This window comes from Equus przewalskii, chromosome 18 (assembly GCF_037783145.1).
Source record: "Equus przewalskii isolate Varuska chromosome 18, EquPr2, whole genome shotgun sequence".
In the NCBI taxonomy this organism is placed as follows: Eukaryota; Metazoa; Chordata; class Mammalia; order Perissodactyla; family Equidae; genus Equus; species Equus przewalskii.
This window is the reverse complement of record NC_091848.1, coordinates 6,699,739-6,715,561: the sequence shown is the minus strand read 5'-3', so window position 1 is coordinate 6,715,561 and position 15,823 is coordinate 6,699,739.

Below are 15,823 nucleotides of genomic sequence, written 5' to 3'. Positions count from 1 at the left end.
ACACACACACACACACACACACACAAATTTAAAAATAAATTTGATAGTTGTCATCTGTTTTTGTTTGCTTTTCTGGGAAATATGAAAGACTTTAGATACTAGATTTAGGGCCATCATGGCCTTATTAGTGACACCTTAGAGCAGACGCTGGTTCTGGCACTGAGAACTACAGTGGGTAGAGATGAAAGAAATTATAACCAAAACAACAGTGGAAAGATATCAGAAAGAGGAAAGAAGATAGTCATCACACTGCTTTAGATAGATAGCCTCCACTAAAAGGAGATTCTGTAGATTTCTCACTATCAAATATTTGATAATCAAATACTTTTTTGCCATATTTTATTATTTTATTTATGATATATTACTGACATATTTGATTAGTTTATATTTTATATTTGTTACGTTTTCTATATATTTTAAACAATGCGAAGCAAATTAGGAGGATAGAGCACTATTCAAATTATAGTCATAATACTTTCTGTCTCTTCCAAGTAGACTTCAAATTTTGGAGTAAGTTGTGTGAGATACATGATTAGAGAAAGATCTTCAACAGAATTTCAACTGACACTTAAAATCACGATGGTTCTCTCTCTCTTCATTTTGGTAAGTAACAACAATTAAAATTAATAAGACAGAGTTCCATTTCTGGGAAGATGGAGTAGATGTAACTGTCTCTATTTTGGGGGGAACAAGTACAACTAAACAAACCTGAAAAGACTCTAATGAGGAGTTAGGCTGGCTAGAGCACTGGATTCCCAGGGAATGACTTGGCTGTGAGTTCCCTCATTTATATCTTATAAATCCCAAATTTGGAGTTGAAGAAGTGAGCAACCTGGAAATAGCAATGGAGGCAGCCAAAAATAAGACAGCAAAAGCTGCTTTGTGTAGTTCAAGAACCAAAAAAGGTGAGGCAAAGCCAATCGTGAGAGGAAATATTTAGAAAATAACTGCCCTCCTCCAATATTGAAAAATTGAACTGACAAATAGAAATGGCAAGCAATGGGATATAGTGGAGTATATGAGGAAGCCTTTTGGTGTAAACCTAATTCGGCCTGACCTTGTTTTTCCAAAAGGGCCTGACCATGGCCACTGAGCATGCATTGTATATCTGCTTTAGATATTCCCTATGGCAAGAACAAAGGCCCTTGAGATAAAGGTGCAACTTCCCTCCCCCTCCCAAGGTTGGCATTTCCTTCAGGATTAAGCATCTTTCCTTAGGCTAGGAACTGATTGCTGCGGCTCACTTGTGACCACCCAGCTTGAGACAATAGACTTGCTTCCTGCTATGCCTGCCAAGATAGCAGACCCACTACCTGTTGTGTCCATCAAGCACTGTGCCTACAGGGCAATCTTGTGACTATTGTGGGAGGGACATTTCAATCATATGTGAAATATCCTGTTTGGGGGTATATAACCACTCTGTGCACCTCACGCCTTCAGTGCCCTTCCTTTGGGAAGAAAGGTCCTGGGGCCATGGTCCTCAGATTTTAGCTCAGAATAAACTCTCCCAAATTTTCATTTATAGATTGGTTATGGATTATTTTCGTCGACAGAACTATAGTAAAATATCAGAATGTATTTCAAAATCCTATTTATAGTTTATTAACTAATTAATTACAAGTAACATTTCCATATATAACAACATAATTATTTTAGTTAAGCTGACAATTTATTTTTCCTAGTAATGGGATATTCATTTTTCAAAAGCAGGCTACATTATAATAAATACCTTCCTGAGTAATTCCATTTTAATGTTTCTATTTGGCTGACAGATTTCTCTGCTGCTGACAGTTCATTTCTCTGGGATCAATAGCTTGCAGAAAAGAGAACATCATTCTCTCTGCACTATCAGGTGCGTAAGTAAGATGTCAAATGTGGTGAACGCTTCTCTACCCTTAATGTGCTTCTTAAAATTTTGAGTGTTAAGTCATATAAATATTCCTTCGATTATTATTTTACTAGCAAGGGTAGCTCTCAATTATATACTTAGCCTAAGAACTCGACAGAAATATTATAGAAGCAGCTTATTTGGAATATATTTTAGTCAGTCCATCTCTTTCTTTCTATCTGATTTGGCAATTATATAGGATATATAATATATAAGAATGATATGTAAGAACACATGTTTAAATTTATTTTGATTCATTAATTTTTAACATTTATGGAATTTCTGTGGAGCTGATCGGTTGAGAAGACTGCTGAACACAATCAAATCATTGTTCGATTACTTTGTTTAACAGTCTTAAGTTATATATTTTAAAAGTTTTCCAAAATATGCAAAGTAGAGAGGAGAATTTACTCCATCCCCACCCTAATAGTCACGAGTTATCAACATTTTGTCATGCTTGCTTGATTTATCCCTTCCTCCTTCCTTCCCTCCTTCCTTCCTTCTCTCCTTCACTCTTTCCTTCCTTGATTCCTTCTCTTCTTACTTCTTTCCTTCCTTTTTCTTTGGATTGAAAAAGGGCTGCATAATGTTCCCAACACTTTAGCACCTCATTTTGCGACTCCTCCCATCAAGAGGTAGGGTCTCTTTCATCATACCTTGTATCTGGGCTTGGCCAGTGGCTTGCTTTGCCCAATGGGACATTAGCAAACATAATCAAGCAGAGTCTTTAAGAGAGCTTGCATACTGGACTTTGTCTTCTTTTGCTATATTTGGAAACTTGAGACCACCATGTGAACAAAATTGAGCTAGACTGGTGGAAAGTGAAAGGCTAATTGCAGGAAAACCAAGTCCAATAAACTACTTGCCCACTTTCAGAATATCCAGGTCATTCTAGGTCATCCAGCCATCGGCTGAACTATAGACATATCAGAGGGCCCAGCAGAGGCAAAAACTGGCCATGTCAGGAACAGCACAGCTTATCTACAAAATTTGAGAAAAATCAATAAGCTGCTGTTTTAAGCTATTAAACTAATGTCCTTCCTTCCTTCTTTTCTTTTCTTTATTCCTTCCTTACGTTCATTTTTTTCTTCTTTTCTTAGTCTCTTCCTTTCTTTTTTATGTTGCCCTAATATTTAAAAAAATAACTCCTAAAAATCATGGCTGTTTTCTCATAAGTGCTCCTGTACACATCTTAATAAATAAAAGCATTTTGTTAACAACCACACTATCGTTGTCTCAATATTAGCAATAATGCCTTAACAACGAATATCCAGCCAATATTTAAAATTCTCCAATTATTTCAAAATATATTTTATTGCTTTTTAAACTTTATTAGTAAGTTAATTATGAAATAATGTTTTAAATAATTTTTGTGTGTGTGTGTGGAAAATTAGCCACTCTAGCTAGGTTGAAACTCCAGTGTCTCCTCGGGACTTCGTTACCTCTGAAATCCTTGTTCATTCCTCACCCACCAACAGCTGTTCTTTGTTATTCCTTTCAGAGTCTGTCCTTATACAAGCGCAGCTCAGAATTCAGGTGAGCACCAGAGGGGAACCCTGAGCAGATCACCAAGGCTCTCTCTCTGCCATTCCCTCTTCTCTGGACCCTGCCCAGAAGTTCCAGCCTCCTTAGCAAGATAGTCCCTCTCCATTTGGTCTCCACTTCACTGCACAGCAACTTAGAAACTCCCTCCTGGGAGGCCAAACCTTGGAGGCTGGTCTGTGCTCAAGACTGATGCTACAGACACTCTTCAATGTTGTTCATTCGGTATTTTCCTATCAAATGTCTAGGTCAAAAACGTTACATTGTTTACTGGGTTTATAAGGAGGCAAAATCCTCTCATCTGTAGCTGCTCTGCCAGGCCTGAGAGTTTCCATTTACGCCAGCTTAGTGTATTTTCATGGTCATATCTGGCCAAGGCCCACAGCTCACTGCACCTGTATAGAGTTTACATGAATACATACACTGAATTTTCATCTATAAAAAAATTTGCTTTAATTTTGTTTGAATAATGATGACTTCATTAATTGACAATGGATTAATTTAGGAAGAGTCCGATGAGTTCATTATAATATTCAATGTATATATACTACAATTATTTTTGCTATTGTACTAGAGCCAGAATCAATAGAATCCACCACAGAACATTAATGCAAATGAGTGAGTTACTATTCTGGGATCTTACCCATGGAGGTGGAGATTAGTATTTGCTGAAAAATTTTATAAACAAAACCCTAGACTAATAATTTTCACGCTGTGAAGTAGAGTAATTGATCTAGTTCACCTTTCAGTTTTAATGTTAACTTTTACTTATTAAATAACTTTTATTTATTTATTTATTAAAAGTTACTAAATAACTTTTAGTTATTAAATAAATTTTTAACTTTTCTGTTCAATTTTTTAAAAAACAATACACTTAAAGTGAATTCTCAATTTTCTGTAACATTATAGTTTGAAAGAAAGAGTAGAAGTTAGAAAGATATTGATTGATATGCCAAATTTTGGATGTTTAGTTGCTATGCAAAATTGCATCTGGATATTTAATTTTTTGCATATACTTCTATGGTTAAAACTAACATTAATTTTTTAATCCTATGTGCAGTTAACTAATGCCAGTGCTCAATATCTTTATCCGGTGCTGAGGAACCATGGTAGACAGATCAAGGAAACTAATTTCCTTAACAGTATTGCTCAAATGTAAAATAAGCAAATATTTCAAATTTTCCAAGTAATATATTAGTATGAACTTTAACATATGCATAGCTATTACACCATCTGTTATGGGCTGAGCCGTGTCCCTACAAATTCATTTGTTGAAGCTCTAACCTCCATTATCTCAGAATATGACTCTATTTTAAGACAGGGCCTTTAAAGAGGTAATTAAGTTAAAATGAGGCTGTCAGGATGGGTGCTAATCCAATGCATCTGGTATTGTTATAAGAAGAGGAGAGTAGAACATACTGAGAGAGACATCAGGGACACCGGTACACAGAGTAGCAATCATATGAAGAAGCAGTAAGAGGGTGACTACCTGCAAGTCAAAGAGAGATGCCTCAGAGGAAACCAGCCCTGCCAGCATCTTGATCTTGGACTTCCAGCCTCCAGAACTGTGAGAAAATAAATTTCTGTTGTCTAAGCCACCCAGTCTATGGCATTTTGTTATGGAAGTCTTACCAAACGAATACATCCCCTCATATAATTATTGTAAGTGACTATTAGATTTTCTAATAAGAAGTATTCGTAATTTTTAAAATAACAGAAAGATCAAAATAGCTATAAATTAGGATGTATCAAAGATGGAGATATGAAGACATTGAAAGACAATACACCTGGAAAAGGTAGAATGGTTTATGAGCTCTTCAGAGCTCTCTGTTACACAGAATACAAGGCTTCTGCATCTCATCTCTGGTTTGTCCATTTGATTTAACAAATATTGTCAACTAGTTTTCAGAAGCCTGCAAAATGAGTACAACCTTTGTCTTGTCTGTTCAGCTGCTTTAATGTGGCTTCACAAAAGCATGAAGGGCATTATTTGATGGATCAAGAAAAGATGAATAAAAACATCTATTGGGAAACATCACCGCATATTATTTTTTTAACATTGGATCACATGTGTTTTAAATAAAAACTATTTCTTCCGTGATTTCTTCCCGCTTTTTAAATAAGTTGTATATTTCTTACTACTGAATTTAAAAAACATTCCGGATACAAATCTTTTGCCAGATATATGATTTGTAAATATGTCCCAGTCCGTAGCTTATCTTTTTTTATTCTTTTAACAATGTGTTTCACAGACCAAAATTCAAAAAATTTTGAAGTTCGATTCATTATTTTTTTCTTTTATAGATTATGCTGTTAGTATCATGTTCAAGAACTCTCTTCCTAACCCCCATACTCAAAGGCATGAGTGAAAGAGCCAGTTTCCAAAGTTTGCCTACTTCATAATTCCATGTATATGACATTCTTGAAAAGATAGAACTGTAACGACAGAGAAAAGATCAGTGGTTGCCAGAAGTGGGGAATGGTGTGACTATGAAGTAGCATAAGGAGTTTTCTGTGTGATGGACCTGTTCTGTATTCTGATTATGATGGCAGCTAAACAAATCTATGCATGCTTAAGGCTTGTGTAACTGCACACTTCTCCCAAAAATATCAGTTTTCCTCTATTTTAAATGAAAATACAAAAATATATGAATACAATCCAAAAATAAAATATCTTTTTGCCTCTATATATTTTATGATAGATATTCCTTAAAAATACTTGAAAGACAATTATCAAGAGGAAGGCACAGTAGTGTAAATTAAAATCAAATTGTTCAAGTCACAGACACACAAAACCACCAATTAAGACAGTTTTCATTCTCAGAGTTCATTCAGGTTTTATACATTAATAAGTTCAGTTACGAATTTGTGAAACTGACATATATAATGTAAATACTAAACACTGTTATTGCCCTCAAACAGCAGCTAATGCAAATATTCACAGAGCAGAAGGCAGTGCTGGTATCAGAGAGTTTCTCAATTATTTTCCTTAAGAAAAAACAATAAGAACAAATGTGCAAGATTATGAGTAGAAAACAAAAAGGAATCTTAAAAATGTGAGCTGAGACATAACCATCCCAGACATTGGTATATAAATAATCAGAACTTATTCTCTTTGTTTATTTCTTAATAACTTATCCCTAAGTACGATCTAAGAGAATTGTGCTTTATGAAATGGGCATATAGGGTATATATTGTAGCTGGTCTCTGTGGATTTGGTACCTCGTAGATTTTTGGGAGAGAGCATTGCACAGTCCACAGTCATTCATTCACTTGTTTATCCAGCTATTTATTTATTCAGTACAGCTTGAACCAACCACAAATCTATATTAGATCTAATATTATTTTTCCTTACTGCCACTTGTAATCTTTGTTTTTTTTCCTTTACTTGTTTATGTTTTGCTTTTAACAAATAAATGGATTTAAGTCAGTGAATCTGTGCAGAAAACTCCTAAATACCAATAACTATCTGTTAAATAGCACACAAACCCCTATTTTTCATTTTTTTTTCCAATTGCTGCTAGGTTGGTGCTATAAATAGGGAGATATTTTTACTAAGAACTCTTCTAAGTTTTTAAGATTGAAAAAGGCTACTTTTTTTTTTTTTTTTGCTGTGGAAGATTCGCCATGAGCTAACTTCTGTGCCAATCTTCCTCTAGTTTTTTGTATGTGGGACACCTCGACAGCATGGTTGCTAACTGGAGTAGGTCCACACCTGGGATCCGAACAATTGAACCCCAGGCTGAAGAAGTGGAGCACGCAGAACCTTCACTGCTCGGCCACAGGGCCAGGCCCCCAAAAAGGCTACATTCTTAACAACAGAGAAAGAGAATAAACACAAAAGCTTCCAAAGATAAAATAAATAAAAGGAGCAAAAGTTCTGTGTTGGCAGAATGGCCTTAAAAAGACGTGAATAGTTTTGAATTCATCAGGGGATAAGCAATGATACAAAAATAGGCTGCTAATTAATAAGGAGAGCCTTGAAAGTAATGAGTCCAAAATGGCTGTGTTATTGAAACTAATCATACAAGTCATTTTTAATAAGAAAAATGAGAAAAATTTTAGGAAATAGTGACTACTTTGCAAAAATTGCTATTGACAAAAGACAGAGAGGGAAATACTTGAATATTTGAACATACTCAGATCAGCTATTTGGATGAACGGTTTCCAAGGGCACAGAGCAAGTTAGTTGCATAGCTTGTTACACGTTACGTCTCTTCCTACCAGTTACTGAATGGACAATAATAAAGATGTAAAAATCATATCAAAACATCTATATGTCTGCGTAGGCATGTCTTTGCACTATGTTTTCTCAATCATATTAGATTCTACTTTTGATACAGTATGTCTTTCAATGTAGTAAGATCTTTCCAGACTTCGAAATAAAAAATTCAGTTCTTCTGTTTTCCCCAGTTTTGTCAGAGCCGCAGTACCTGAAATGAAGGGGAAAATACTTTTGATTTAAAAGAACTGGATGCTGAAAGAAGGAGACAAAAGTCCAAGATTGAAGGAATTGGGTGTTTGTTTGTTTCCCCTCTACTGGAATAGCTACTTTCTACTACTTTCTAGAAGACGATATTTAATCTAAAACTTAAAAATGAAAGAACCAACCATATGAAGTATCGAGGTAAGATCATTCCAGCAGAAGAAAACAGTGTATCTAAACCCTAGTTGTGGAAGAACTTCTATGTTCAAGAAAAGAAAGCATCTTTGTGACTGGATTTTAATGCCCGAGGGTGACGATAACAGGAGGTAAGGTTAGATCATGGACAGTCATGATAAGATGTTTGAATACAAAAATGTGAAGTTAAATTTGTAAGTTAAATATGTAATCATTCTTTAGTGAAATTCATTTCAGGTTCTGTTCCATTAAAAGAAAACCCAATGAGTGAACTCAATGACTGAAGAAGTTATAGTAAGAAGGCAGAATGGGTTTTATAAATGAGACAAAATGATGGAAAGAGATTAATTGATAAAATAAAGCCAAAAGGAGGCAACATATATGAATAACCTAAATCCCTAACTAGGAACATACATAGAGCTGCAATGAGAAATCGGATGAGTTATCCTACCAGAACTTTGGCCACAAATTCTAATGCACACTCCTCTTTTGTATACACAGTGGTTAATCCATGATTAATAGAAATGCTTTTCTATTTTGTAGGAATTTAAAAAAAGATGGCATGCTCTTTTCATTTTGTTGTTGTTGAAGTGAATATTTTGAAGAACTATGAACATGGGGTTGAATGCTAGCCAGCCATCAGCACTAGTAGATCTTATTTCACTCTGAATCAAAAAATATAAATATTTCAGTAGCTCCTACTTGGAGGTAATGCTTATTACTCCACTATTTACTTTTAGGTTCAAGCAGGTTAGGTCAGATGTGGTTTTAAAAAGCTCAGACCTTGCTGCAAAGAATATTACTTACAGAAATGTTAACTCTGCAACTTTTACAGATAGCCAATACACATTAGCTCATTAATGCTTGTGAGAAGGCATACATTTTTTTAAGTTGTACAAAGTATTTGTATAATTGTCCTTTTACCCCCTCTTCTGTCTTATTTATACGACATACACCATCAATAGTATTTGAGAAATGGAAGACGTAATAAAAATAAACCTAAACAGAAGTCAGCAGTCTGAGCTCTGGTACTAATGCGTCTCTCTCTAACAGTTGGTTGCACATGAGAAAGTCATTGAGCATCAGAAACTTCATGGGTGAAACAAAAAATCAACATGGTCAGGAGATACAGCAGGAACCTTGTCATCATGGAGACATTTTTCTCAGTTTCTTAAGAATTAACTCTGCTCCTTATTAGCTCTAAGACCCTGCATGCTTATTTTACTTCCATAAACTATGTTTTCTTCATCAGGAAAATAAGGATAAAAATGCATTCTACACATATTGGAAATAATGTGTGATAAAGTGCAATATAACCCTAAAATCCATAGAGGAGAGTGTGTTATTTTCGTAGAAAACAAATAGTTTACTATTCCTCACACATTGAAGATTGCTTTAAATGAGAGACCAAAAATAACATTGAAACCCAAAACAAACAAAACAGCTTTTGGATTTCCCCAAATACACTCCAATAAACTACTGTCGACGAAAATAATCCATAACCAATCTATAAATGAAAATTTGGGTGAGTTTATTCTGAGCTTAAATTTTAGGATTATAACCCAGGAGAGTCTTTCCACAAAGGAACAGAGCACTCCAGAGAAGTGGGGGTATACAGGATGGTTATATACCCTCAAAGAGTATGTTTCACATATGATCGAAATGTCCCTTTTATAATAGTCACGAGGCTGCTCTGTCAGCACACCGATTGATGGAAACGGCACATAGGTCTGCTGTCTCAGTGAACACCGCGGGGTGGCAGGTGTGTTGCCTCGAGCTGGGGGGTCACAGATGAGCCCTGCAATCAGTTCCCAGCCTAAAGAAAGATGCTTAATCTTTAAGGAGACGCCAACTTTGGGACGGGGAGGGAAGTTGCACCTTTATCTCAAGGGCCTTTGCTCTTGCCATAGGGAATCTCTAAAGCAGATACACAATGGTGGTTGCTGCCTGCCCTGGGCCCATCATGTCCCTCGGTGCTAGGCTTTTATTTCATTTATTTGCCTAGCCGTTGGGAGAAATAGTGGACAAGCATAGAGTTATATATATATTAACAGAGGAAGCATTTCATATGTCATGTAATTTCCAATTAATTTTAGATTGTTGCACAAACATTGTATATGTGCTTTTCTATGACACTTCACATTTGCATTGTATATGATTATAGAACAAGTACAATAACAATAATAACTCAGCATTTTTAAAAGGATTAGTCTGAAATGAATTCTTAGTCATAGTCCCTATCAGAAAAGGAAATTTGTCCAGGGTTATAAGACAGGTCAACCACCTCAAGCCGTCGAGCAATCATTGCTCTAGTTTGTATGCTACTCTTACAACACTGAGTAAAGAAAACAACAATTAGTTTGAATATTCTGAATAGTACAAGGATTCCAATAAATAATAGAAATACGAATTCCAATCTGGATTGAAAAAGGGAACTGATACTGAAAAGGGAGCCAACCAAATAATTCAGGACTCGGTGTTGGATCGCATAAGGCATCCACTTGCTTCTTCGTGTGTTTTAGCAGAGATGACACATGGGAAGACTCATGAGGTATAAAAGCACAGCATCCAGTCTGAATGACTGTATATCCACCTGGGGATGCAGTAAGAATATCTAAAGCCATTCTGTTTTGAAGGACAGCCCTTCTCATTAAAGGCATTTCGGTATTTAATAAGACTATTCCTGCTTGACTATCATTAAGGGCTTCTTGAGTAAATTTAGTCAGATCTTCCATATGTAATAATGACATCTTTTAGCCCCAAAGAAGAAGCACATATAGTTGCAAATATAGCCATACCAGTGGAGCACTGAACAACCCCATCTGGCCTTAAAGAGAGGGAAGTTGGCAACAGGTTTTAACTCAGCCTGACTCCTTCCCTGCTTTTAAAGGAAACTCAAGGTACAGTGTTTTAGCCATCCAGGCAGTAGCCAAGGCCAAAGATTTGTTCCACATAACCATTGAGTTCCATTAGGAGTCACTCGATAAATTCCTGGCCTTCAAGACCACTCGGTTCCAAATTAATCACTTTAAGTATGATAGCATTTCAAACAAATTATAAAATAGGTATACAGTTTAAGCATAACAAATGTTTAAACGAGGAATATATAAAGTTGGGAATACAAGCCTGGTCCGGAGTCTTGGGACAGCTGTCTACAACAGATGTTGTCTTCTTCTCCTCCTGGTTTGGTCCTTTTCAACAGGGCTGCAAACAGTCTTATTTGATGTCTCTTTCAATAAATAAATTCTTCAGGTTACAGTCCAAGATCCTTAAGTTCTGGGAGTTCTGTGAAAGAATCAGCTACCAATCTTTCATTTTACTTTAAGTACCTCAATAAGACCGTGACAACAATGTAATATATCCCTTAAGGAAAGCTCGTTCATATATTTCTTCATCGAATTGCATAGGCTGTTCTATTATTATTTCAAAGTGAGACAGCTGATGTTTACAAAAAGTATAGATCTAAGATTAAGGAGCACTAGCCCAAGAGCTTTTGGCCGTGACAGAGTAAATGCTTCTGAAAGCTTGCCAATTAAGTTCTCGTTGTGCCATTAGTTTTACCAGTCCTGACGATCGAGGATGGTAAGCGCAGTGGAAATGCTGCAATATTTGCCAAACATTACAAATAGATTTGAGTTGCCCCAGTCACTGTGTAACTCGGGAGGAATTCCTCAAACAGGAATTTATTCTTTTCAGTAATAATTTACCTAAAGCCATCTCTCTTCTGCAAGGAAAAGCCTCAAAACAATGTGAGAACATGCAGATCATTACAAGACATATTTATCCTTGAGATGGTGATATTTGGACAAAGTCCAATTGTCATACCTCAAAGGGTCCCTTAGGAAGAGGAAAGTGGCCTTGTAACCCATGCAGTGGGTTTCTTATTGGGCCTGAACCACATCTGCGAGGGGGTGTCAAAAATTCCCCCTTTTGACTGCCATATCTGTTTCTCTTGTTCCGTGACAATTTCTTGAGCCTGTAGAAGGAAATCTTTTACCGGGTTAGCAGAGTTAACAGAAAGTAGCAGGCATTCTTGAGGCTAGACAGCATAACATCCTCACTTATCATTTAAGTAAGACTCATTTGTAAACCAAATTAAACAATAGAATTCAGTCTTGGTCTTCTCTCCCTTGTGATGTTGGAAGCAAGGTAACAAGGTTAATGGTTGAAGCAAATTATAAATTAGTTCCTGCGTCCGGGGGCAGGCAGTCAAGAAGACTTCTAGATGTCAGAGTCAAAGCATCTTTTTGCAGCTTGAAATGTCTCTGATGATGTCATCGGGCGTTCAGGTATCTTTTTGAGTGGCTTACAGCTTTCACAGCAACAGATAGGAATCTCTCTTAAGTTTCTATCAAGTCGTTCAACTTCAGTTTGCAAGGTTTCAGGAAAAAGAGCATGTTCAATTCTCAATGATTCCAAATGAAAATGAGGTAAAAATTGAAAACATTAGTTTGGAGGTTTGTAACCAGATATTTCAGTAGAAGAATTCAGGATCCAGTCCAGCTCACAGGTAGAAAAAGCCTCAAAGACAATTAACAGAACTAGGATCTAATATCTACAAATGTGCGTTATAGTTTTTTCACTGAAAAATAATTCTTCTCTCTAAAATCACCCTCATTTTTACCAAAGATAGTCAAATTAAGACTAGTTGGTTTGCAATATAAGTTTAGTTTCAAGAAACTTGGCCCAATTATTTACATAAGTGCAGCAAGAATAGCAATTGATCATATAGGCTCTTACATCTGCTTATGCTGGAATTTTTTATGAGGAATCTCGGATTGAACTTTAAAGACTTCTCGAGGCCAGAAAAGCCAAGCCAAGGATTTGTGCCATCAGGCCTTGCCTGCAATACCTTAGATTTGGATGAATTTCTCTCCATTCTTGAGATTCCCCAGAATATTTCAAGGTTCATTGCACTTGCCAGATAAGCAAGCTTTACTTACTTACTTGGTGGAATCTCTCTCTGTAAAGCAAGGCACCAGGCCCATATTTCCAAGTGGCTTTATTTCCAGAAAGTCAACCTTATTCCTCAAAGGCAGTATTGTCATATCTGAGTCTGTATGCTTCTCTCAAACATGACGTTCCAGTCAAAGTTTTGGTAAGATAACAAATGTGTCCTGTTATAAGGAGAACAGATTCTTATTGAACTTATGCAAATAACTATATTGCCACGAAATAACCATACTCACAGAGTTTCCAAATTCTGGAGGGATCGGGTAGGGAGAAAAAGATAAATGTTTCAGTTTTGCTCACAAAGGTATAAATTCACCAAATTGCTAAGTCATAGGTAGCACAAGAGAAAAAGATTTTCTTGAATCTGAGAAAACAAAGCACAACATCAAAAACAATATTTCAAACAAAAGTCATAAAAAAAAATCATCCTCAATTCATTCATTCCTGCATAACCGGTTCTTGATCTTAATCTTCTGTTAGCAGTTTTATGAGGTCATCAGTTTTTCCATTAGATTTCCGTAATTTCTTACCCAGTTCAGTTTCATGATGTGAAAGTTTGTCAGAAAGCTGTATTCCAGCGTAAGCATCAGAGTCCTTTCCATGAATTCCTCTGAAGATGAGACATATTTGCAAAAGCAAAAAGCATCAGAGTAAAACAACTGACTGTAAACAACAAAAGACTTAAAAATGGCAATTGACAGAGAAACTTATTATTCCTGTGATATACAACACCTTAAACTAATAATTAGAATTATGACTGATAACCAGGACAGATCAGAATTTTAGGAATGTCATATAATTTTCAAAACACTTATATCAGTAACATTTACCCACATAATACCAACTAAGAAAGATTATCATCATTTATCTGACAATGCTCCAATGTAATTTAACAGACCAAATAAGCCTAATTAGTCTGGAATCTTCCACCTTATAGGAAGAGAGAGCAAATTTCTCTGTGAAGTCCCAGGGGCCCTCTGAAAATCCTCAGAGAAATTCTCTTCCCTCTCCAGGTCAGAAGAAAGCCTTCATTCAGGACTTGAATATTTTTGAGGGAGAAGCTTGTCAAAAATATCAAAAGTTTTTTTAAAATACTTGTTCAAATAGGAAACAACACTCACTGTGAAAAAATGCTCAGGTATATACTCAAAATGACAACAAATAGTCAAGGGTAAATAGCTGAAACAGTCAAAATCTTGAGACCTCTTTCTGAAGATGGGAAAATCATTTTAACAAAACAGGTTTTCTGTTTTTTAGGTAGACTTAGAGCAGCCCGAAAAGTTCAAGATAATCATCCTTTTGAGAGAGAAAACCAAATTTTAATTTCTGCACCAGCTTGTTTTTTAACATTAAAACTCATTTGCTTAATTGGATTTACTTTAATCTTAGTCTACTTGACCAGGCATAAAACTCCTTTCAGAATTTCTCCTTCACAAACCTTCTACAACTTTCTTTTTGCCTTCAGAATTTGTCCCAAAGTTTTTCTTTTTTTTCCTTTCTAGTACATTAGGACAAATTTATTTTTCTTAACCCATCAAACAAAATATTTCCATTCTTTATACCCTCTTTACTGAAAACATACATTTTAACTTTACTTAAATACAGAGTTGTTTTCCTTATTAATTTCCAGTAGCTTTAATTATATATGTTAATTATAACTTTTAACCATTAACAGACCCTGGTAAACACTAAAAGGTAAGCAATTACAAATTGTCTTTTATATCAGCATTCTAAACACTTCATAATTTCTAGAAACACACCGCACTTTACAGTAAAAGATCCAAACATCTCTGCATATAGCATCTCTGCAATAAAAACCAAAAGTAGATAAATTTAGATGTTTAGCAACGTTTGTTCTATCCAATCCAAAAATTACCCAGATACTCAGATTTTTATCACTTAACTTAGCAGAACTCAAGATTGCTACCAAAAAGAATTTGGAAGCTGTTTTTTCCTCCCCCTGCCTTTTTTTTTTCTTCAGTCTTAGGAATTAGCGATGGGCTAGGTAGTAGTTCCTGGAGAGGGGAGATGATAATCCTTTTCGAGATAAAGGCACTGGGTGGAATCTGAACTGCCTCTAGAGCAGTATTTCCAGTCTTGCAAGGATTTTCTAAGGACAGTTTCTCTTGATTTTCCCAGAAACTGGATTGTAACTTGAATGACGTTCTAGTTGATCTACCTGTCCAATTGCATCATAAAGGCACAGAGAAACCCCTCAAGTTTTCGATTTTACAGAATGTCCAGGTTCTGGTCAGATCCAGCCTGACTAGGTGACAACAGAAGAGATGATGAACAAAACAGACAAAGAAAAGAAAAGAAGAGATCAGACCTCATCCTCATGGCCTCTTCCAGAGTGTTATCAAGATAAGAGTCACGCAACAGTTCCCGTGCTGGGGCACGCTACCCTAGCACGACAGTTCACAGACTAAATCACAGGTCTCCTATTCTCATAACTGACTCAGTAGGTGACTAAAATACTCAATGAGTCAGCTGTCAAGAGAGGGCACCCCACTTAGGGTTGCTGGGGTGATCAGGCCCAGAAACCCAAAGTTGGGGCTCCCAGGGGTGGAGCCTTTGACTCTTTAAAGATTTCTTTGTTTCCCAGTTGCAAAGCTCAAAAGGAGATGAAAATGGCCATTGTAACTCTAAGAGAGATGAAGACATTGGGTTAGTTCTATTTAGAAAAACCTTTTGTAAGCACTTACTTTAAGTCAATGGAATAGAGCTCTTTAGAAAAGAAGAAGGAGATGAGCTCTGAGATTCCAAAGGCAGCTGCAGAGGAGATGGAAGGGATAAGCGGGCTAGGACGGTTTCTGACT